Raw genomic sequence first — 26,263 nt, 5'->3', positions numbered from 1 at the left:
GAAAGGAAAAATAAACTGATTTTAAAGGGTTTACTTAAATCTTCCTTTTCAGAGGCTATTTCTGGGTCGGAGGCTTCAACCTCTCCTAGTTCCCATAAGAAGGGAGATGAACACAAGAAGGCCAAGTCACTCCCGTTGTTTCCTGCTGGGGGCAACTGTGAACCGAGACCTAAGAAGGCCAAACTTTCTAGTTCGGATTTGACTTCCTCGGCCCCGAGGCTTTCGGTGCCTAGATCTTCGGCACCATCCGCTACTTTGACAACGGGTTTTGTGCCCTATACCTCATCAGAACCGAGGGGCCCTTCGGTTCAGACTACCTTACCGGCACTGACGTTTTCCTCAATGCAGACCTTTCCGGCGTCGATAACTGTTCCATCGCCCGCTCCTTCTTCGACTCTGACTATTTTCATGGCATCGACTATTCTCTCGGTACCAACCACCTTGTTTTCCACACAGACTCTTTCGGCACCTACCATAGTGCCAACTACCACTTCAGCACCGACCTCGTCGGTACAGACCTTACCTTTGGCAACGAGGATCTCCTTCGTGCAGACACCAGTAGTACAAGCCTTAATGGCTCCATTGTTTTCAGTGCAGATGCCTATTTTAGCACCTTCCAAAGACCCCTTTGTAAGCACCGAGTTTCCTGCATCCTTGGATAGACCTGACTCCCCTTCAGCTATGTCTATGAGATCCACTAGAAGTCTCTCAGAACATGATCTGGTGCGCCGTGTATATCTATTGCTTTTGGCCAGAGGTATCCAACCCTCCAGGAGCTACTCTTCCTTTGGAGGTGATCACTCTTCTCCAAGGACTCCTACTTATTCCCCTCCTTCATTGCCTTTGAAGCCCCCTGCTGTGGCACAGACTTCCCTCACTTCGGCTCCTTTCATGGACCTCTCTAAGGAGTCGCAGTTGCCTTTGTGGCAGGAGAGACTTGTCACTCCAGTCACTGCTTTGGATGCTAGCTGTGACGTACGTACCCCTGTTTTTCACAGCCATCCAGGGACTCCGAGTCAGCGGGCTGATTTGCTTGAGTGGGGTGTCACCTCCTCGGATGGACCAGCCTTCCAACTCATGGAGAAGGCTCTTGCGTCTGTTGGTGATCCTGTACTATCAGTGCCCCCGTTCTCCTCTGGACTGCAGTTCACACAAGACACCTTGGCAGACACTGGGTACAAGGGCCTCAGGACACACTCCCACTGGAGGCCCCTTTTGCTCTGTCTTCTCCAGATTCTCACCCTGAGGAAGATCATCGCAAGAGTTCATGTAAGAGGAAGCACATGGACTCCCCAGAAGAGTCCCTCACGGAAGACAGGGACTTTGATGATGGGAAAGGGTCCCCTCAGTCACCCTTAGAGGTATCCTTTGGATATATCCTCAAAATACTTAAGCAGAGAGGTGACTGGCAGCCCTCTAACCCGACCTCTGAAGAGCCTGTGTTCCTGCAGGCCTTTCGTGCCCGGCCCCCTACCTCTTGAGTTACTCCACCTGCCGACAACCTTGTCCGGCTCATCATGCAGCATGCATGGAAGGCTCCTGACACTGTTGACGCCATTCCCCACAGGCCAGTAAAAATCCTGTCCCCTCCAGATAGTGAGCCTCACTGGTCCAAAGGTCTTCTGGTTGATGCCTTGGTGGTGGCGGCCGCAACAAAGAAAGATCTGGCGGAAGAAAGCCAGACTGTCCACCCACCCAGCAAAGAGTCCCATGCACTGGACAGATTAGGGAAGCATACCTTTGCATAAGCGACCTTGCAGTCAGGTCCCTGAATTATATGACACATTTTACCAGGCTTCAAAGAGACTTAATTTCTGAGCTCTCTGAAACCTTGGCCAGAGCTGTGTCTGATGAGGTCCGGGACAAAGTGGCCTCACAGTTGGCCACCCTTGAATCGATTTCTAACTCCTCCATGCATCTGATTTCTCACACATCAGAAGGAGCAGCTAGAGCAGCGGGTGCAGGCATAGTCATGAGACGGCATGCCTGGATGTGCTTGTGTGATTTCGCAGAACCTTTCAAGGCTTCCTTTCTGAATGCTCCCATTGAAGCCTCTTCATTGTTTGGACCCAAGGTTAAAAACACACTGGCTAGGTGTGAACAGGACGGAAAGACCCTTTCTGCCGTGGGTGTCCACTCTTCTTCCCCTCAACGGGCTTTCTCCAGAAACCAGAAGAGTGGGAAGATGTGGCACAAAAAGTCTCAGGGTTCTTTCCATGACACACAAGCTGAGTTTTCCCCTAGAGGCAGAGGGGGAAACTCATATGGAAGACGCCCCTTTTGGAGCAGAGGAGGTCTGCATAACCAGGGTTCCAGAGATTCTTTCTCTGGCCAGTCCTACCAGCACTCCTGAAGAGTGGCCCAACTGCTTTCCTCTGGAAGCGGTTGGGGGTCGTTTCTCTTTGTACCCTTCTGCCTGGTTAACCATTACCACCGATTCTTGGGTATGAGAGATAACCAGAGGTTATCATATTCCCTTTGATCTTTGTCCCACCTTACTAAGGAGCTTACCTGATGTTCCACCCAGTCAAAGGGTAGAAGCAGCATTAGAGAGTTCAAAGCTGCTATGAAAAAGAGTCATCCAAATAGTCCCACCAGGCCAGATAGGATCCGGCTTCTACTCCAGATTATTTTTAGTGCCAAAAAAGACCGGGGACTGGAGACCAATTTTGGATCTCAGTGTGCTAAACAAATTTGTAGAAGTACAGAAATTCTGGATGGTCACGATACAGTCTATCCTCCCACTCTTGGAGGCAGGTGATTGGATGTACTCTATGGATCTTCAAGATGCGTACTACCACATAAAGGTGGACAGACCATCAAGATTATTTTGCTTCCATGCAGGAGCCAGTTGTTACCAGTTCTGAGTACTGCCCTTCGGACTCTCTACAGCCCCCAGAGTGTTCACCAAGTGCATAGCAGTTGTCACAGCTCACCTGCGACTGCAAGGATTCCGGGTGTTTCCATACCTAGATGACTGGCTCATTACTGCCCCCACCAGACATCTATTGGAAAAAGCCTTGGCATACTCTCTTCACACTGCAGAAAGGTTAGGTATAACTATAAACTGGCAAAAATCCAACCTTTCCCCATCCCAATCCATGGAATTAATTGGGGTCCTGTTAGATACAAAGAACTGCATGGCATTGATTCCAGAGCACAGAATCTTAAGGATAAAACTACAACTCATTCCCATCCTCTCAAGGGAAAGATCGACAGCACATTCTGTTCTCCAGCTGTTGGGTTCCATGGCAGCTTCCATCACCATTGTCCCCCTCGCGAGGTTTCACATGAGGCTTTTGCAATGGTTACTAATCACCCATTGGTACCGTTTTCAGTCTCCTCTCTCATCCCAGATTCGGGTGACTCAGAGATGCAAACAAGACTTGATTTGGTGGATGTCGCAGAACCCGTCACAATGGTCTCGCCCCTTCACACCCAAACAGTCCAAAGCCACAGTGACCACGGATGCCTCCCTGATGGGGTGCGGGGGCTTTTTCAGGAAAGACAGTCCAAGGCACATGGTTGGACCTAGTGGCTCATCTGCATATAAATGTCCTAGAACTGAGGGCGGTGCTTCTAGCGTTGCAAGCATTTCATCCCCTCCTTCTGCCAGGGACTATTGCAATACAATCGGACAACATGGCTGTAGTCTGGTACATCAACAAACAAGGCGTAACCAAATCCTACCCACTTTGTCGGGAGGCCATGAGGATATGGCAATGGGCGATGGCTACCAACCGCTTTCTTTTAGCAATGCACATTCCCGGGAGTTCCAATGTGATAGCAGACAGATTGAGCAGGTGCATTCTGTAACCACACGAGTGGTCACTGAATCCTCTTAAAGTGGTGGAGATTTTCAACCACTGGGGTTTCCCTTGCTGTGGCCGTTTTGCATCCCTGACCAACTACAAGTGCAGCAATTACTTTGCCCTGATTCCTCCTCAGGGACAGTCACCCAGGGACGCTCTAGTCCACGATTGGCCCTCAGGTCTGCTTTATGACTTTCCCCCCTCTCTCTCTCATTCCCCAGTTCTGAAGAAAGCCCGCCGGTTGAAGAGCAAGATAATCCTCATTACGCCATATCGGCATCAGCAAATTTGGTTCCCCTTCTTATGGCCTCACCTACTAGATCAACCGTGGATTCTCGGTCCAACTCCGGATTTGATCTCCCATCCACAGAACCTGATTCACCCCAATCTGAACAGCCTGAAGCTCACAGCTTGGCTCCTCCACTTCCAGTGATTGTTAGGCAGACTGATTTTTCTTCCCCAGTACGTGACATTCTTATTGCGTCTCATAAGTCTTCCACCAGAACTACTTATCTCAGCAAGTGGAAAATATTTACCATTTGGCTGAAGGAAAGAGAGATGGACCCTTTTTTCAGTGCCAGTGCCGGTAGTACTGGAGTATCTGTCCAGTTTATTCCAATCTGGCCTATCTGCTTCTGCCATTCAAGTTCATTTGGCCGCGATATCTAATTTTCACAGTGGTGTCCATGATTCTTCTCTTATGTCACACAAATTATGCAAGACTTTTCTAAAAGGTGTAAATCATTTGAAACCCCCTTTTAGAGAACCTAGCCAACCATGGGAGCTGTCTTTAGTTCTGCAAGCGTTGACTACTGCTCCTTTTGAACCAGCTTTTTCATGCAACCTCAAGTTTCTTTCTAGGAAAACTTTGTTCTTGGTCGCCATTACTTTTGCCAGATGTATCTCTGAACTTCAAGCTCTATGCATCAAACAGCCTTACTTAATCTGTCATAAAGATAGAGTGTTATTGAGAACTAATCCTTCCTTCCTGCCAAAAGTGATCTCTGAAATGTCCATTAACCAATCCATTGAATTGTCAGTTTTCTTTCCCAATCATTCTAACAAAGGAGAGTATTGTCTACATACCCTTGACATTCACAGGCAAATTTGTTTCTATCTGGACAGAACTAAGGCTTCTCGCAAATCAGATCAGCTATTCCTGGCCTATTCTGGTCCTACACTTGGATATGCTGTTTCTAAGGTCACATTGGCTAAATGGTTAAAAGACTGTGTAACATTTATTTACAAAGCTCACAATATCCCTCTGACTACAGCCATTAGGGCTCATTCCACTAAGTTGGTCGCAGCTTCTGCTGCCTTTCATGCTAGAGCTTCTTTACCTGACATTTGTGCAGCTGCAACTTGGGCTAGACTCCATACCTTCATCAGCCATTACAAATTGGATTTGACCTCCAGAGGAAGAGCGTCCTTTGGTTCAGTGGTGCTCAGGAATGTCTTTCCATGAGAGCCTCCCAGTAATAAAGGTAGCTGGGGACTCTGTCCCAGGCGTAAGGAATGAACGAGGATTAACAATATTAGATAAAGAAGTTATGTCTTATCATAACGTTTCATCTGTATTGTTGATCCTCGTTCAGTCATTACGACCCTCCTTCTCCCTCCTGAGGCTTATAGTAGATCTCATCATCCAGTTCCATTAGGTTCTTTGACCAGAGGTAGCCTCTACTTCCTTTGACTTGCAAACTCAATCTGAGGTAACAGGGATAGGGGAATTGTAGGTAAGAGTTTAGCTTGAGAGTTTGTGGCTGTTGCGAGCTTGGAAGATGGCCGGCTCAGTTCTGAGATTGGAACCAGTAACCCAGGCATAATGACTGAACGAGGATAAACAATACAGATGGAACATTATGGTAAGACATAACTTATTTTTTTTCACTCAGAATCCTGTGACCCACAACCAGTCTTGACCAGTGCCTGAACAGTTTGCTAGCAGCTCTGTGCCATGTGCATAGTTTGTGACACTGCTCTCCACCCCCACCTCTGTACTTCTAATATAAATCATAATTTTTTCTAAATCTGATTAATACCTTTATTCTTAAATACAATATTAACATTTTCAGCCTTACCAGGTTCCTTCCATACTTCGATTTATTTGAATTTCTAAGCACTAATCAAAGATTTATTATTTAACCACCCGATACACCTCTTCAGCTGATCAATGTTTAACATCTACTAAATGTATAAGTATCTTTTGTACTGCAATAGTTGCCTTTATTTCATATCAGTGTAATCTAATTAACAAATCTGTGTAATTGTTAATGTATATTACGTAATGTATCATCATGCAGTTACTAAATGTGTGTTTAAAAATGGTTGCAATGTGTTGGAGCTTTTTCCCCAGCTCTTCACCGAAATTATAAACCCAGTCAGACAAATCCAGTAAACAAAAGCAAGATAAATAAAATAATTTTCACAGGAATACTAACTGTTACTTGTGACTTCCCTGTTGACTGATTATAGGTCATCATTTTAGATCAACCTCTACTGTCATAGTGATTAGTTCTTGAGCCTTATCATCCTATAACTTTGGAATAATTAAATCTGATGTAAACATTTACATTTGTGCATTACTTTATACTAATTTTCATAGAATTTCCAAAATATATCTTAATACCATTATATTGATTATTTTTATTGCATTAGGCTTCTTAAGTTTGATAATGTCCCTTTCTGCTTTCTGTTGCCTGTCATTGTGCTAATATTTTTTGTGCTGTGAGTTATCAAAAATACTTGCTTAATAGCAAAATTTTAAACTTATGTATATTATCCAAATAATCCCTTATTTTCTTTTTAGCAGTCAAGAATCACTCCTTATCTTGTTCTGCAAGATTCCCCATATTCTGCAATACTTTAACATTTGATATCCCCTAGAAATAATTACTATTACTTCTTTCATGTATATCTTTCTATTTTATTTTTTACCTTATTTTTAAAATTTCATTTAAATTTTTTTAGCAGTTGTATCATTTGATTTACATCATATTCCTTTGTTCCATACCGTGCAAACTTCATGCACAGTGCACTTTCATTTCTGCTGACGGCAGGGTGCTTTTTCTTATAACCATTTTTTAACTATTATACATTACTCACTGCCAGTGTCGGTGGTTACAATCATTGCAGACATTACAGTCTAATCTACTCCTTCTGATTATATTTTATTTGCCCTCAGCTTGGTTGTATGTTCAGTAAGCTGTCTAAATACCTTCTCTTCGTTTAGGCAATTTTCTTGCATATTATTAACATGTTTTCTTCGCTTAACCTCTTGTCTTAATTTTTCTTTTCCCTTCTTTTATTTTCCAGCCTGTTCCAGCCTCATTCCTTTTCTTTGGTTGAAAACCCTTTCTCTTTTCCTTTTTATTTTTTTATTTTTATCTCTTCTCCCTGTAATTTTAACTATTTATAGTTCCCTGACCTATGCCCCACCCCTGGGAATTCTCTTCACCATTGTTAATATGGGATGATTTGCTGAATATGATTCAATCTCATCTTAAGCCTTACTTTCCTTATTCTGTTCCATTTTTCTGTATTTCTTACTTGGACTATTTTCATTCCTGGAGTTTCCCTTATCCCTGTGTATTGTAACCATTTCTGCAGTCTTTACCCATCTTAAGTTCCTTTCACCTTTTTCCCTTTCTATCTTCTCTATCTGATCAAGTGTTCTGATTATTTCCTGTATCAGCTTTCTGCTTCCATCTTTTGGTTGTTTTCTTACAGACTGTCAGTTGTCCTATCATTAATCTGTTTTATTCCTCAATTTTTGCTGAATATCCCAGTAAAAATAATTTGCTTATGTCCCCTTATTCCAGAATACTTGTTCCATTATTATTTTTACCTGCATTTTTCAGTCAGCTAATATCTTACATTCCCAAAATTTGTGTACCTGTGTACCTCTCTCTCATCTTGATATCTCCATTATAGTCCTTCCACACTTGAGGATATTTTTGATAGCCTCTCCGGTGTATAAATGTATTTGTGAAGGCATTTACAAAAACATTTTTTTATTATGGTTTTCTTTTACAACCTGTTCATCTTATTCTGCTCATCCCTGCTTATATGCTCTCCTGTTTACTTTTCCTGTTTTTTTATACCTTTCTCTTCCCATTTTCTCTTTCTTATTAATCATAACAATTCTTTCATTGATCTTTCTTCTCCTCTTCTTGTTTCCATAACTTGCATAAGTTCTGGAGCTCCCTCCAGCTCATCTGGTCCAACTTATCTCCTTCTCCACATATCTGTAATTCCCTTATATTCCTGTTCTAGATTTCCCTTAAGCTGATATTCCTCTTTTATTTTTTCCCAACTTTTTACCCATTTTCCTACTAGGATGTGTGACCATTACCTTACATTTTCATGTTTTCTCCCATTATCTCTAATCTCAATGTTATCATCCTTTGGATACTCAGATTCCACTTCTACCTTTTCTGAAAAGAGACTTACAGTGGTGGATCTCTTAGATCCAACTGAATGTAGGCCTACCAGTCAAACCAAATTCTTCCACTCAGAAACTTCATACAGAACTGCTAAGGAGCCCAGGATATATGGACAGGCTCCTTAGCAGATCAGGGTCAGTGGACTCTCAAAGAAGGTAGCACATCAGTGTGAAAGAGATGAAGGCACTTATTCAGGCTCTACACCATTTTCTCTCACATGGACTCTGGGACTCCTGAGGATTTTTATGGACAACACAACAGTCACTGGTATATAAACAAATGGGGGAGGGCCTAGCAACTGTGTAGACTGGATCTTTTGGTTTGGGACCAAGATATAAAAGCAAATCTCTACATACAAGCAGTTTACATTCCTTCCCAAGAAAATGTTCTTGTGGATTTGTTAAGCAGGCCCATAGGAGACCCTCATGAATGGATACTGAACAGGGAGGTCTTCCTGGATATAGTCCACATATGAAGTATTCCTCAAGTAGACCATTTTGTTTCCATTCACAACAGACAGCTCAGGCTTTTTTGCTTCAGGATGTCTGGTCCCCAGGCCTGGAGGTCAGACTACATTTCTTTCTTAGGAGAGGAAGTTCCTTCATGCCTTCCCTCCACCTGTTCTAGTCCCAAAAGTTATTTTAAAAATCACAAGGGACAGACCAAAAATCTTACTGGTGACTCCCTTTTGACCCAGGAAGCACTGGTTCCCCCTTCTTTGTCATCTGGCCAGGGGTTGTCATCATAAGTTACCCTACAAAGTGGACTTGATCACACAGAAAAAAGGTTCTCTGCTTCATCCCAACGTGTTAGCTCTCAATCCGACATTGTGGATAACAGAATTCTAATTCCTTTTAGATACCAAATTTCTTACAACATGCTTCAGGTTCTTCAGGAGGTGAGAAGACCTACTACTAGAAAATATCATATAATCCAAATAGAAATGATTTTCTATCTGATGTCCTAAAACCTACTACTGGAAGATCTTATATAATCCAAATGGAAAAGATTTTCTATCCGATATCATAAAAAAATAATCAGAATCTCTTACAAATAGGGATTCCTACTATCCTTTCATACTTCTGTGAGATCTTAAAAAAGTCAGTCTGGCCTATTTCTCTATTAAGGCACACTTATCAACCATTTCTATGTGTATTCCTCTTGAATATCCCCTGCTTTCTAGATTTGAGGTAAAAAAATTTCAAGGACAAAGTTCATTTGAATCTACCTAAAAAGGCTATTCCTCTTTCTTGGGATCTTAACTTTTGTCTTAGAAAAGCTTATTTAGATACTTTTTGAAGCAGTGGCTTCTGCATCCCTGAAGTTTTGTACTTGGAAAATCAGTTTGCTAGTAGTCGTTTGCCTGAATGTTTTAAGAGCTTCAATCTCTGATGGCCTCTCCTCCCTCTCCCTTCCTTATTTTCCATAAGGATAGGGTGTGTCTTTGGGTCAGTCCTTCCGTCTTACCCAAAGTGGTTAATAAGTTGTTTCAACCCATCTATTAATTTGACTACCTTCTTTCCAAAACCTCAAAACAAGGGTGAAATACTTTTGCACTCCTTGGATGTGCACAGACAACTAAGATTGTATTTGGGTAAAACTAAAGACATCAGGAAGATGAATCAGCTATTTCCTGCAAGATAACCAAGTTGAGTAACGCTGTCTTCCAAGCAGATTTTTGCCTATTGGATTTCTAAATCCATTTCTTTTTGTTACTCTCATCACGTTAAGTCTTTATCGTCTCCTGTTAGGACTCAGTCCACTGGAGCATTGTCTTCCTTGGGGCTTTTTATGAAGGAATTGATTCCAATGCTATTTCAGAGACAGATACTTGGTCTTCTGTGCATACTTTCACAAAACACTACAGGATAGATGCTACTTTCACAAAACTTTACAGGGTAGATAATTTCTCTAGATCTAGAACTTCTTTTACTACAGCTGTGCTGTCTGGCTTGATAGACACTTCCCTTGTTCCTGGTCCCTCCACCCTATCTTACTGATAAGCTATGGGAATTACCCAACAGTATTAGTGTAAGACCTTGCCAGAACAGTAGATGTACTGATCACGTTTGCAGTATTAATTCTCATCCTCCTTCCCTTTTTCTTTTATTTGCCTTTTTGGTTTTCATGGACTAAGGTGTCCAATTCCATGCTTCCCTCCTCTCAGCTTACCTTATTTCTTTTTGTATATATTTTCCTCAGGTGTCTTCAGGTCTCCTGGCTCAGATAGTCTGAGGATGTTATGCGTTCACTTGTGTACCTTTATGCCCATGGGCTTAGGTCATACATCAGACATATGACTGTATTGAAGTTTTTTGGCTTTGGTACCCCAGCTGGACGTTGGATTACTTTAGAGAGAGAACTCATCAATATTGGAATACTGCAACAGTGAACAGTGGAACATTTATAGTTATGGCAGTTTCTTACACAACTACACTTTATCCTCACTTCCTCCTGAATATTTTCCATCTACATGAGTTCCAAATTTAATTCTCTCTTTCTGTCTCCCCCCTTGCGATCATGTCTGCACTCTACCTTATAAAATTTTTGGTTCCTGGTTAATTTTTAATAGTGCTTTCTAAAATTTGATAATGTCTCTCTGAGTTTCCTCCCCTTCCCTTCTCTATCATCTGTTTGTAACTTGTATATGCCCTTTTCTTCCACCTCTAACTGTCTCAGTCTAACTACCAGCATATTTGTTATTTTGGGGCTGTTTCTATAGAGGAGTTATTCTATTTTTATTTTTTGTCCCATATCGTATCAATTCTTATAGCTATTGTTTAATTACTGTTTTCCTTTATTTTACCTTTTCCTCTACTCTGCCTTCTTTTTCCACTCTTGTATCTCCTGTAGTACCTCCTACATCCTTCTTTCTTGTCTTTCTTGTTTTCTGACTCTCTGCCATTCCTTTCTGTATTCCTGTATTTATTTTCTCCTTTTTCTTCCCACAGAAAAGTCTTCTGTCTTCCTCCTTTCTCCATCTCTCTCCATTATCTGCTTCAGTCAGTCTCATTCCTTATCCCCGTCTGGTAAACACATCAGAAGCCTCTAGTGTCTTCCTATCATTCCTTCCCCTTCTGCTTGCACCTCAGTTTGTAAAGCTGCATGGTCCAAGAACAGCAGTGGCTCTACCTCCACTCTTTTTACATTATGCCTGTCCCCTATTGTTATCTATCCCTTATCTATTCTGGACCATATTCTGTATTTATGTGAATAGTAGGTATATCCTTTCTCTCCTTTTTTCTTGTTTTCTCTTCCATGACATAAGACCACCCACCTTATGTCTTTTGCATAACCTCTTAAGAATTTTCCTTCCTTCATCAATTTTCCTTCAGTGTTCTCCACTAACATCTCTTTCTTTAGTAGTATCTCAACCGCCTGTTACTGTACTTAATCACTCTTTAAACTTTTCAATGTTTGCTAACATAATTTTTAAATCTTTAACTTTCACTCCTGGAAGATGTGAATGCAGATTATGCTTAACTTTCCTATCTCCATCCATCACTTTGTTGCTGCATATATTTCCTTCCTATCTTATAACTTGCCTGTTATCTGTAGTTGTAATTTTTTAAAGCCCCATGATGTACTTGCTGCTGCTGCTTCTAGTCTTCCTCCTTTTTATTCGTTATGCTGTTCCTGACTCAGGTGCACCTCTTCGAATTGACAGTATATGTGTTCCTTGGATTCTTATTATGTTTAGGATCTTCTCTTTTTTTTTTACTTTACTTCCCAGCTTGTTTACAATTCTAGTCATTATTTTAAGTACGTGTTTCATCAGTTGCTATTCTGTAATTCTTTCCTCGTTTTGGTTGTTTCCATTTTTTATTTCTCCATATTTTCAATTCTTCTTCCCGTGTTCTCCCATTTCTTTCCTCTTGTACCTTTATGTCCCCCCAACTTTGTCTCTCCCCTTCATTCCTGTATTATTTACATATATACAGCTGTGATCTTCCCTGCCAGGGCTATTAACAAATTGCTGAGTATGTATTGCCTCCTTACCTCCAACTCTGTTATAAGTATGGCAGCTTGTATATCGCATTTTAGAAATCTGGTGCCATTCCTCTCTTTTTTGTCCTTTCATATACTTTTTCTTTGCTGCATTAATTCCATTCTTGTTTATGCATCTGCTTATGTTTGATGTAAACCCCTTACCTTCTCTCTATCTTGCCTCTTTCCTTCACCTCCTTATTTACCTATTTAAAATACATCTCTACATTTATTTTCTTTTTCTTTTCACTTCCTTTCTCCTTCTTTCCTACCCATTTTCTTTTGCTCTTTCTATCATTTCTTCCTTCTCTCTTTTATTCTTCTCTTCCTCCTTCTGTGTCCACAACATTCATTATGTTTCTTCAATATTTTGTAGCCTCCCTTCAAGCATTTCCTCTGCTTATCTCCTAATACACTCCCACTCTTATCGTGCCTGTGCATCCCCTTTCATTATTATTCTGAACTTCATCTGTTCTGTTTCCTCCATTCGCTATTAATCGTCCCCTTCTTCCTTCTGTTATTTTTTTAGCTAGAAATATCTGTGTTTAGCTGGAGTGCTTGTTTGGCTTGCTTGCTGTACTTTGCCTGAATATTGCTGATCTCTGTCTGCATTTTATTTTGAATTTATGTTTTTCATTTAAGGTTTGGTTACTTCTCTTTTGTATCTTATTCTTGTATTACATTTGTTTTAAGTTTTCTGTTCTGTTGGAGTTTTAAGAGGGTAACAAAAATATCCAAAAATGAGATAACCAGTTAAACAGACTATACAGTAAAAATGAAACAATTGGTAGGCTGGCTGTAATTTTAAATTGTTATATAAATGCTGAACTGATGTTTTAAACTGCCGCAAAAGAGTCTTATACTCAAAAGCTTTGCAGTGTTGTAGTTTATCAAATAAACTTATTACTTTGTGAGATGGTCGATCTTTTTGGAGTTTTAAGAGCTCTTGGCTAGGGTCATTTAGAAAAGTTAGCAAAGAATTCCTTTGCAAACAGTGAATAACATCAGCTAATTAGTGGGACGAGTTGAGAAATAGAGTTCCTCATTTAGCCTGAAATATCTCTATTTAGCTAGAGTGCTTATTTGGTTTGTTTGCTATAGTCTGCCTTAATATTGCTGATCTCTGCATTTTATTTTGAGTTGAAGTTTTTTCATTTAAGGTTTGGTTACTTTTATTTTGCATCTTATTCTTGTATTACATTTGTTTTGTTTTAAGCTTTCTGTTCTGTTGGAGTTTTAAGAGGTCTTGGCTAGGGTCAGTTTGAAAAGTTAGCAAAGAATTTCTTTGCAAACAGTGAATAACATCAGCTAATTAGTAGGAGGAGCTGAGTAACAGCATTCCTCATTTAGCTAGAAAGATCTCTATTTAGTTGGAGTGCTTGTTTGGCTTTGTTCCTTTACTCTGCCTGAATATTGCTGATCTCTGTCTGCATTTTATTTTTCTCACACACCAACCCAACTGTTATATTCTTAAAGTTGCTTTTGAGTTACCCACCTATACTATAAATCTGATTTTTGACACTCCTCCCAGTCCCATCTCATCAGATCATTTTACTGGGTACAGAGAGATCATTTGAGAAGGTCCATCCCCATAGTTTCTTAACCTTGAATTATCTTCTATTTCCTCCAGTGCACTTTATTCAGCTGCTTTTACTGTATTTGTTTTTCTTCCCACTTTATTACCTTATTTTGCTTTTGTTGCTTTTTTAAAGTGTTCAACTGCATATATTCTGCTGCATTTATTACTACTTGTTAGTAGCCTGACTAAATTGCAACTTTTATTCTAAGCCTCTTAGTTTTAGTTTAAGTTTTAGTTTAAGCACTTGTGCTTCAGCCCTGTTGTTTTAAATTGAGAAGGTTTGTGGTCTACAATCTTGTTGCAGGAGAAGTAGCTTACATCTTTCTAGGTTGGAAATTGCTGGTTGAAGGCATAGTGTGCCTGTTATATTCTAAAACTGTCGTAGTTCTGGTTTAAGCGCTTGGGCTTCAGACCAGTTATTTTACATTAAGAAGGTTTGTGGTCTACACTCTTGTGGGAGGAGAGGGTAGTCTCTGCCCTTCTGAGCTACGAGTTGCTGATTGAAGGCTTATTGTGCCTGCTTATTTGAACTGTTTTTTTCTGAAATTGTTGCACTTGGCTGTAGTGTAGACTAGATTGAGACCCGTTGAATCTAGTTCTGTTTGTTTAACATGAGAACTAAACTAGGCCATCTTTTGTTGAAGAGGGTTCTCTTGCACCCTAGTGATAGGAGTGTGCAGTTAGAACTCATCTGATTGAAGGTTGCTGGAACAGGGCTCGATATTTTATTAAAATCCTTTACTAAATAAGTACCTTTTTTGCGCAGGTTTGTGCTTGTCTTAGGAAAGCTCCACAGAGTTTGGCGATCACCTACTGCTCTGTTGTATTTATCTGACCGATCCAAGGCATCTGCTGATCTCTGCAAAACGTAAGTAGAATTTCTTGACTGTATATTGCACTTTTGAACTGCATTTTTACCACATCACTACTTATTTGAACTGGGGTTTTTTTTGTGAAATTGTTGCACTTTGCTGTAGCATAGACTACATTCCGACCTGCTGACTCTACTTTTGTTTGTATAACTTGAGCACTAAACGAGGCCACCATTTGTTGTACAGGGTTCCCCTGCACCCTAGTGGCAGGAATGTGCAGTTAGAACTCATCTAAGGCTGCTGGAACAGGAGTCAGTTTTGAACTTTTTTATTGGTGAATTTGTTTAAATTAGTTTCCTCTTGTTTGTTACATAAGCACCAAATTTGCGTGGGTTTGGACTTGTTTGTGCATCGCTCACTGCCAAGCAGAGGTGGGCACCACTGCTGGTTATAGACACAAACACTTCTGCCTGCAAATTTTCCCTTAGTACTGTGCTGGTGCTCCATTGGTGAGCTCTTGCAGTTGTCCCTCACTGACTGCTGATACATTCAGCGAAGCTTCTCAGGTACAAACACAGATCCTACCCACTAGCTCTTCATATTTTTTATCTACTTCTCCTGTCGTCTTTTTTTACCTGGTTCTTCTTGTCCTCTCCCTGCTTTCTGACCACATCAACTTACCTATCATTATAGACAGACAATTTCCCACAGTTTCTCCAGCGAGCCTGGTCGACATGGGCATTCTGAGGCAATGTAGCAATTGCCTCATGTACACTGACAGCCCACTTCTTCTAGTCCACACAAATTCATTATTTGCGAGTTGCAGCTATAACCTAGAGTCCAGGCTGTCTTGTTCACCAGTCATTTCATCTGATATTATGCAGGTTGTCAGCATGCACACCTCATCTCCTGCACTTAACAAACCAACAACACATAAATCTACATATGCAGAGGTCCTTACCAGAAGCTTAGCTAAATATTAGAGACCTCCCAAACACAAAGAAAAGCATGATTCACATAATACATTCTCTGCAGAACATAGTACACATAATATATCACACACCAGTGTCTCATCAGTCAAGCCCCTAAGGCATAGTACAAAAACAAACATCTTAGTCATAGACGACTCAGTTGTGAGACACACATATGTCCCTCTCACCAGGTTGGATAAGGAAAAAGTCATGGTCAGCTGTCTGTCAGGTGCCAGGATTCACCACATCACTTACACACCCAAGTCTGTCAACAACAGACACTGTTATGACTCCATCATAATCCATGTTGATGTGAACAATTTGAGACATATCTCACTGGACTATATAAAGAGAGACATGACTGAGTTCTCTGATTATCTGTCTCAGGCAGATATGTCCCTAGCCTTAAGCAGCTTTTTACCTTCATGTAGTATGGTATATCAATACAAGCAAATGATTGACTTCAACAATTGGCTTGTTTCTGGTGTCATTCAAAGGGGATCCAGTCTCTGTCAGCCTGGGATGACATGGTTGACAGACTTTGATGCTTTACTAGAGATAGTCTTCATCTATCACTCCTAGGATTTCAATTACTGGCGAGGGGTCTTGCCACCCCCATAGTGGCTTTTTTAGGCAATGTCACAAGAACAAAATTCCTGAAGTAAAAATACCCTCTAAAAATAACCTCAAGATTATGGTGCTAAATGGTAGGAGTGTAAACCAGAAACTGCACTCACTGGAAGCAGTCCTCACCTTGGAAAATGCTGACATTTTTGCAGTCACCGAGACCTGGTTTAAGGCTGTGGAGAGCACCCAGCTGTACCACGTTACATTTCCTTCCACACGTTCAGACCACAAACTGAAGCTGTGAGAACTAAAGGAGGTGGTGTATCAATATTCATTAAAGATAAATACAGCTGTAGGCTAGTTAAGTAGTACAATTCCCTTGAATTACTTAGGTGCAATCGACTGTAGGTAAGACCCCTCTTCAGGTCATTACTAGCTATAGGACCCCCTCCATGAATGAGGAAATCCACTCAGCCTGGCCTGGACCAGCTGGATGACACACCCACAAGGGACTCAAACATCCTGGATGTGGTACTCACCAACATGGGGGACCGCTGCACCTCCCCCAGTGTGTGGTCATCCCTGTTGAGATCTGAGCACAAAATCAAGCTTGCTAGAAGTAACTATAACACAAGACCCCCATTAGCAACAACTAGACTAAAAGACTTCTCCAGGGCCTATGACAACCTCTTATGTCAGAGCATAAATATCTTCATAGCCCCTCCCCCACTGATGGAACAGACACCTATGCTGAGTTATACACCAATGCTTTATCTGAGCACCTGTACAGTTGTATTGACTCTGCTGTACCTGATTGAACCAAGGCAAGATCTGCAAGGAAAAACAACCCTGCTTGGTGAGAAACTGCCATTAATAGGCTATACGATAGAAAAAAAAATTGCTGTCCAAGAGTAGGAAGGAATGGTCTCAAAACTGGAAACACTCCCTCCTCAACTTAAACAAGCAAATAAGACTGCTAGTGAAGTCCTCCAAAGCTAACTACAATTCCAAATTAGCTTTCCTAACTAAGGATAACCACAAGGCTTTCTTTAGTTACATCCGTAACCTCAAAGGTAAGGCCCAAATTTGCGCTGAACTCGTAGTTAATGGTACTACATATACAGAACATGTGGATATAGCAAACCTGCTGGCTGACAGGTTCAGTGAAAACTTCACTCCTCTGTCCACGCCACATATACCCCAAAGCATCCCTAACACCTGTCCCCCACCTAGAATCTCTGAGGAGCAGGTCTTAAAACCCTCTCCAAGGCCGAAAATACAGCCTCTATGGGACCAGACAACACCCCGGTCTGTGTTCTACATGGGTTAAAACAGGAGTTTGCATCACCATTGGACACGCTTTTCAGTCACAGCCTAAGCACTGGCTTTGTCCCAGCAGAAAAACAGCTACCATCACCCCTTTGCACAAAGGGGGTACATATATGGACCCTGGGAACGATAGACCCATTAGCCTGACCAGCCTTATCTGCTACGCCATGGAACAAATCAAACATGGACCTTATTAAGAAAGATATAGAAAATCTCCAAATGCTCAACCCCACCCAGTTTGGCTTTGTCAAGGGGAGAGCCTGCCTGTTAAACTTGGTAGGCTTCTTTGAGACAGTCACCAAAGCCCTAGATGCGAGCAGACTTGAGCATACAGCCTACTTGGATTTAACCAAGGCCTTTGACACACTTCCCAACTCAGGCATCCTTGATCAACTCACCCAGCTAGGTGTCAACCCATATATTGTTTGGTGGGTTGCAAACTATCTCACAGATAGAACTGATACGGTCAAAATAGGGGACTCCACCTCCTCCAACAGACCCGTAACCAGTGGTATTCCAGAGAAATCGGTTCTGGGACAAAGTTTGCTGATGACTGCAAACTGGGAGCAATCATTGAAACCCCTAGCGATGTCAACATTCTGCAAGAAGGTCTTACTCAGACTAATGACTGGTGCTAAAGTCATGGTCTTAAACTTAATGCAAAAAAATGCATTATCATCCCCTTCGACAAGGGTGATCTTTCTGCAAGTTACCACATCAATAGCAGTACCCTAAGCACGCAGTCAGTGGTGAGAGATCTGGGCACACAGCAATCTTAACTTCGATCACCATGTCTCTACACTGGTAAAAAAGGCTTTTTATATTGTTCATCTCATAAGTAAGGGCATTTTCTCTAGAAACAAAGAGGTTATAACCTCCCCTGTACTCTTCCCTCATCTGGCCAAATAGAGTACATTGCTCCCTTTACTATGTTCCTTTCCAAACACCTCCAGCAACTGGAGAGACCACAAAGGTTCCTTACAAAGAAAATTCAGGGTCTTCAGGATCTGTCTTATGCGGACCGAGGTCATTGTTACTTTACTCTGTGTCGTACAGACTGCTCAGAGGCAACCTGTGCCTTACATATAGAGCAATCTCAGACCCAGCTTTAATAGAAGTGCTGCACATTCGCAAGTCAAATAGCACAGGTTAGTCGCTCAAAGGACCTTAACCTGGTATGTGACATCAACAGAACTTGCTGGAGAGACAGATTTTTCTCACAGAAGTTGCGCCACCTTTGGAACAAGCTTCCTATTCATGTTAAACAAAGCTCCTCATTGGCCTATTTAAGTGTCCTTTTAACAATTGGATGGGTAACCAGAAATTCACCCCGGGAGTTCCACCTGTGTCTCTCTTGGACAGGGGCAATAGGTGCTGATTTTAGTGTCTGCTTGAAGCAGACACCCTTGGGAAAATGGGTTGAACTTGGCTAGGCCTGTAAGGGCCCTGGGGGCGTTAGCCTAGTTACCTCCTATGATCTGTTAGCTCTCTTCTACTGTTTTTTTGATTGCATATTTTGCACTTCTGTTCCTCATGTCTGATATTCACAGTGTGCATTGTTTTGCTTCTTTCCAGATATCTACTTCTAGTACTAACCAGCTTAGAATCCTAGCTAACAATTACCATTGCGGTTGTGTGTATACTGCAAAGATCATTTCTCCTTCTCTGTCCAGAGACTAATTTGTGTTTGCTCATTGGCTCTCCAGTTTCTGTAGTGCTGTCCGTAATAAATTATGGGCAGTCCCTGTGTTAGTTTGGTTTGTCCCTTTTCCTTCTGATCACTTATATGTCCTTCCCATCCTTCTGTACAATAATTCAAAAGTACCCAAGAGTTGAGTGTTTCTTACACTCATCCAATCTCTGTTTTCATTTTGTTATCACATCCCTTTACCTGATCTCCACCTTCTCTTTAACTGTAAAATTTTCAGTATGTGTAAGCTAATGCAGGAAGTAGTATAATCCTGCTTTTCTGTAGTTTAAGATAGGTGCTAACTACTCACCTATTTTCATGCTCTGAGTTATGCTTTTATGTCCTCATTAGCAGTCTACTCATTCTATCTTCATTACAGCTCACCCCTTCTGCTTACATTCCATTTCTCTCTATTTTAACGCTTTATCAGACCACAGTCTGTGTTGATTACCTCTCAGAGATTGATATATATCATTCCTACTCACTTTTCATTTTACCAGTTACCAGTATGCTTTTGTGTCCATTTCATACATATGTTCTTTTTCTTGTATGGGGAAAAATCTGTCCATCATCACTCCTGTACAGCAATGCACATTCCAGTGTCCTTTACCAGATGCATCTGTGCATATCGTCTCCTACTTGAATCTCCATTATGGGGTACCCTCTTCCCACCCATCAGAATGCTAGTTCCCAAGTTGATATTGTTCATCACATTTGTTCTTCCTTGCTGCTTTTTCCCTTAAAATGGTACTGCCTTTTAAATAAAGGGAATAGTCCTTTTCCTGACACTCTTTTTGGTTCAATGCTTCCGTTCTCATTGCTTTCTACTGTGCCTCTTGTTGACCATCTGAGCTTTGCACAGTCCCTCTATGGTTTGCTGGTTTCTGCAATATATATAAAAGCTTTCTTCAGGTCTTTCACAGTTTTTACTCCATTACTGAGGAACATAGGTTCATAGGTAAGTACTAGGCTAGCTGCCTTTGAAGGCCATTTTAAGTGTTGCCATTTTCCCTTTTTGTGCTAGAATTAACCTATCCCATTTGTTTAGAGATTGGCCTTACCCATCCCATGGTCAATAATTATTTATTACCCCTAATGAGAATAACTGGTATCATACCATATGTAGATCAGAGTTCAAGTGATGTGTGCTGTATCTTTAAGAAGCATGTCAAGGCTTTATGTGCACATATAAAATCCCAGACACGTGCACTCCAGTGTGCCATTTTGTAAAAGCAGTCACAGTGATAGCATGCATGAAAATAATTGCTAGTTGTATATAAGTTAAAGCCAATAACCTTAAGTAATAATGTGTTTGTATATAATAAAGCTGCTCGAACAGAACCCACAAAGACTGCTCTATTGTTTCTAGAATGGGAGAACAACGTGATGTAAGAAGTGGGATGGAAGAGAATAAAATCTGGAGCCATGAGGTGCAGAGACGACAGTGAAGGTAAAACTAAGGGAAATGAGCACAGAAAGAGCCAGAAAAAAGTCAAAGGTAATGAGAAGTATCACGAACTGTTTACTTAATAGAAAAGACAAAAAGGGGCATTACAAGGGCACAAACCACAATGTTAAGCAAGCAGAAGGCACGAATAGTTAGTTAAGTAACAGCAAATGTTTAAAATAAATGTATTTAATGAAACGATTAACAGTAAAATTAAACGAGCATATATAAACACAATGAGTTTTAAGTAAAACTGGGTATGTTTAGAGTGAAAAGAGCACAAGAAAAGTCCATTGGCTATGAAAAGGGTCTAAATGACCAAAACAAGTATAATAAGGGCAAAATGGGCACATAAGCAGAAATAAAAGCAAGGCGACTGCATGTGTTTTGTCAAAGTGCTATGTTTTGGCATAACTGTGGCTTTGTATTGTATCAAGGGCATAACTAAAGTTATTCAAACTATTTCAAAGTGTGTAAAAGTGCTTATAGTATGTGCTTATTATTGTGCATGTATTTTGAAGAGTTTACTGTTTGCAAAGTGCAACTGTTTCATGAAATACAAATTATAGCCATTTCGAAAAGTTTCTTGTGCTGGGTGTGTCTATTCGCAAACTGCCACCATTACAGAATGTTTCTTGAATTGTAGAGAATTGCCTGGCAAGGCACCACTATTTTGGGGACATTTCAGTGTGCTGTATGCAGTTATTCGCTAAGTGCAACTGCTTCAAAAACTTATTGAGTTTAAGGCAAAGAGATGTCCAATTTATTCACATTGTGCAGTTGTTTGATATGTTTCTTACACTGTTAAGAGGTGATTTCTTGCAAAACATGACATTACAAAAGTATTAATGATTTGCATTGTAAAGTTGTTTGAGACATTTCTTAAAATGATGATAAATGACTTTGGTAGAATGATAAATGACTTTAGCATTTAGCCTTTCAAACAATATTACAGAAGTATTAAAGTGTCTGAAAAGTTTATTTCGGAAAGTCCAGTTATTCTGAGGTACTAAGAGATGGTCTATTAGCATTATTCTGAAAAGCCCAAAAGGTTTAAATTCAGAAGCGCAAGGCATTGGACAACGTTAGAAATACTGACATAAGTTTCTTGCATATGTACATGTGTATGTGTTTGTGCTTATTTGCAAAATCCTTCACTGGTATGTATTAATATGGCAGACGGATTTCGTAAACCCCTACCACTTATATTTGTTGAGAATATTGAAGAGAATTGGAGAACATTTGAGCAAGAGTATGATATTTTTATACAAGCAGCTTATGCAGATAGAGATGCACGTATCAAGGCATTTATTTTGCTAAACCTAGCTGGGTCAGAGGCCTTAAAAAGAGAGTGTTCATTTCTGTATGCACCTGCAGTATATGAAGGAGAAGGTGAAAACCATCATATTGTTGTACAAGCCGAATCAAGGGAAGACCCCGAGTATTTGAAGCGTAAGTTCAGAGAAGTGTGTAACTTCCAGACAAACATTACACTAGAGAGGCATTTGTTTTACATGACAGATCAGAAACCAGGGGAAACATTTGCAGCTTACATAACTAGCCTGAAAAACAGACCTATGGTGTGTCGGTTTGGTGACTTAAAAGATAAGTTGATAAAGGACAGGCTTGTATATGGTATTAACAGTGCTGCTGTGAGAAAGATTTTGCTTCGTGACAGTGATTTAATGTTGAGCAAAGCCATAGAGATTTGTCAAATCCATGAGGTGACAGAAAAACACACAAGTATGCTTAAGAGTGAGAAGAGCATGGTTTCAGTTAGCTCTAGAGCGAATGAAGACAGTATGCAACAAAATTTTTCTGTCACCTCATGGATTTGACAAACCTCTATGGCTTTGCTCAACATTAAATCACTGTCACGAAGGAAAATCTTTCTCACAGCAGCACTGTTAATACCATATACCTAAAAATTCTAAAAAAAGATCAAGTTCCAGCTCAATACAAGCATGAATCAGCAAAATCCAAGTCTAACTTTATTGTTAACTGTCGCAACTGTGGTGCAAATCATGAGTCTAAAAGAGAGAAGTGCTTAGCATTTGGTCAGCAATGTCACAAGTGTAAAAAATGGAACCATTTCCAAAAGTTTTGTAAATCGAGTAAGCCTCACACATTAATAAAGAAAGGGCAAAAAGCAAGTTGATCAAGGAGAGTTAAAGCAGTCAGCTTTCTGCGTTGATAGTGTGTCTGTGCTTAATGAAAGAGTTGATGCAGTCAATTTATTAACAAGGAACGAAGTATTTTGTATTCTCCGGATTAATGGAAAATCCACAGAGCTCAAAGTAGACACTGGTTCAAAGTGCAATGTTATATCAGAAGATGCATTTGCTGAAGTGAGAACTAACGAACAATTCAATGTAGCCAGTAGTGTGAGACTTGTTGCTTATGGAGGTGAAGAAATTCAAACTGAAGATTCAGTGATGCTTTCATGTTATTTGGCCAAAAACTGTTACAACTTGTTATCCTATGTAGTCAGAAGGCTAGTGCAATGTTTACTGGGTCTCAAAGATAATTTGAGAATAAATCTACTTTCTTTTCCTAAAGAAGTGCATCATGTAGGTGCATTTCCAAGTTCTAATTTTTCAGAAGTCATTTTCTCAGAATATGTTGATGTTTTTGATGATGAGTTGGGCAAACTTTCAGTTGTATATTCCATGACATCAGGCCAGCAAGAAGAGTTCTGATAGCTATGCAGGATAAAGTTAAAGCTCAGTTGGATAAAATGGTGCTGCAAGGTGTGATTTGTCCAGTCACAGAACCAACTGAATGGGTATTGTCCATGGTAGCAGCTCACAAAAAAGACTCAGAGAAAATCAGAATATGAATTGACCCAAGATATCTGAACAAAGCATTGAAGAGACCGTATCATCCGATGAGCACATTTGAAGAAGTTGCAGCTCTAATACTGAATGCCACTGTTTTCTCTGTCTTAGATGCAAAGAGTTAATTTTGTCAAGTGATGCTTGATCGCAAATCCTCATTTCTAACTACTTTTGGTACTCCGTTTGGTTCATAGGTTCATAGGTTGGTAATAGACTATCGGCCCTAAGGCCTATGCAAGCCTAGCCATAACAATTCCCTGGAAATTTTTCCCACAATATTTACTTCTCTGGGCCTCTGTCTAGCAGGGCGTTTGACATGATCCCCGGGGAGAATTTCCTATCTCCCATCCAATCACCAAGGTTCCTTTTGAAGAGGGCCAATGAGGCGCTCTGCTTGACATGTATGGGCAGTCTATTCCAGAGTATGGGGAGTCTCTGGGTCAGGAACCTATCCCTCCAACATGTTTTGTTCATTGTGATGATAAGGTTTAGTTCCCTGGTGCATGTGGCTCTGAGGGATTGGGATTTCTTTAAGTGGAGCATGTCCAACAGCTCAGGGTTTGACACGGCCTTGCATGTTAAGCAGAGATCGCCTCTGAGTAGACGATATGCCACAGAGTATAGCTGGAGTTTCTTATAAACAAAACCAATAGTGGAGTCCACTTGTATACAAAAACTAAACAGTGGTATAACAAGGGCATACAATATATGCCTAGAAATAACAAAAAATAAGGCATTATAGCCTTCACTTTGAGGTACACTAATGATAACCATAATATTGTAAGAATTATACAAGAGAACTGGGATATTCTTACAATGGACAATGGCCTCAAAATTTTAGTAGGACTCACACCACATTTCAGATATAGAAATGCTAAGAATCTGAAAAGATGGTTATGTATAGACAAAATGATCAAGAAACCTAATATTAATAGAGACATTGGCTTCAAGATGGGAACTTGGCCATGTGGAAAATGCAACATGTGTAAATATATTAATACAGAACGTGAATTTATAACACCATATTTGGACTATACACACAGGTTTCTTACATATGCTACATGTAACACTACCAATTTAATATATCTAGCTACATGTAAGAACTGCCAAGCATTCTATGTAGGTCTCACCTCTAGAAGGTTTAGAGACCGTATTTACAATCATACATATGACATCAGAAAGATGATTCTAACAAATGCTTTAGCTAAGCATATTAGCTTTAATCAAGACCATTACTTTAATTTTAGAGTGTTACAAATAATTAAACCCTCAGTGAGAGGTGGAGATAGAATGAATATATTAGCTAAGGCAGAGTTAGACTGGATATTTAAATTACGAGCACACATAGAGCCTGGATTAAATATTAACATCAGCATAAAACCAGTATTGGAAGCACGCAGATAAGACTGTATATTTAAGATAAAGAATATAATGAGAGATATTGTTTATACATCACATATATAGTAGTCATTGTTTTTTCATTGATATATTGCCAGATTATTTGTTTCACATTTTTTATTGAATTATAAAATTTTGCATCTTTCATATGTCTATACTTATATATGACAGGTTTCATATATATTGAATAGAATAATAAGCTATATAGTTGACACTTAATCATTGAATCAATATATATATATTCAAAGGGAGAGAGGTAGTAATTTGAGTTGAACTGATGAAACATAGTTTCTAGACACTCGTTATTATGCACTTATTTATAAGTATATATGACGAGTTGGATATATGTATTATTTCTATTTATATAGCATTTATATAGCTGGCTAATATATGTCAATTATATTATATACTGTATGTGCTCTATATATGTAATATTTCACATTTATATACACATCTATATACATGTTTGCATTTTCAGCTAGACTATTTTTATTATACATTTGATATGTAGTTAAGTTATATCTGGAGAAAAATACTGCACAAAGATTTTTTAGATTGTTTTTAAAGATATAAGGATATTGTTAGTAATTTTTATATATAATAATATTTCCATGTGAATATTTTTATATATTATATATTCACACACAGGGAATATGTACATTCAATATTTATAGAGATATATGTTTGTATTCTATTTTATTTTATTCTATCCATTTATTGATGTAGCTGCTTTAACCTATGTCATTAGACCAAGGAACAGAAGTGAAATGATGTAATGTCTGTTCTCAAAAAGCTTAACAAATGCTTCACTATTTGATTACTTGATTAATCAAGTAATTACTATAATTGCTTGATTGCTTAATTATACTGCTTAGCTGAGTATATAAGCAGAGTAATTTTGCTCATTAAAATGTAACCTGATGAAGCATACTCGACGTATGTGAAAGCGCTCGTTTTTTGGTCTTGCATTGTGGAATAAAAGTTCTATTTTCTTATATCGTGGTGGATTCCTTGGTCTTTATCTAGTACTTTTGGTACTCCGTTTGGTTCATAGGTTCATAGGTTGGTAATAGACTATCGGCCCTAAGGCCTATGCAAGCCTAGCCATAACAATTCCCTGGAAATTTTTCCCACAGTATTTACTTCTCTGGGCCCCTGTCTAGCAGGGCGTTTGACATGATCCCCGGGGAGAATTTCCTATCTCCCATCCAATCACCAAGGTTCCTTTTGAAGAGGGCCAATGAGGCGCTCTGCTTGACATGTATGGGCAGTCTATTCCAGAGTATGGGGAGTCTCTGGGTCAGGAACCTATCCCTCCAACATGTTTTGTTCATTGTGATGATAAGGTTTAGTTCCCTGGTGCATGTGGCTCTGAGGGATTGGGATTTG

Source organism: Protopterus annectens, chromosome 16.part0 (genome assembly GCF_019279795.1).
Source record: "Protopterus annectens isolate FY-2018-M chromosome 16.part0, PAN1.0, whole genome shotgun sequence".
NCBI lineage: Eukaryota > Metazoa > Chordata > Ceratodontiformes > Protopteridae > Protopterus > Protopterus annectens.
The sequence above is the reverse complement of the archived record's forward strand: the minus strand, read 5'-3'. Positions refer to the sequence as shown.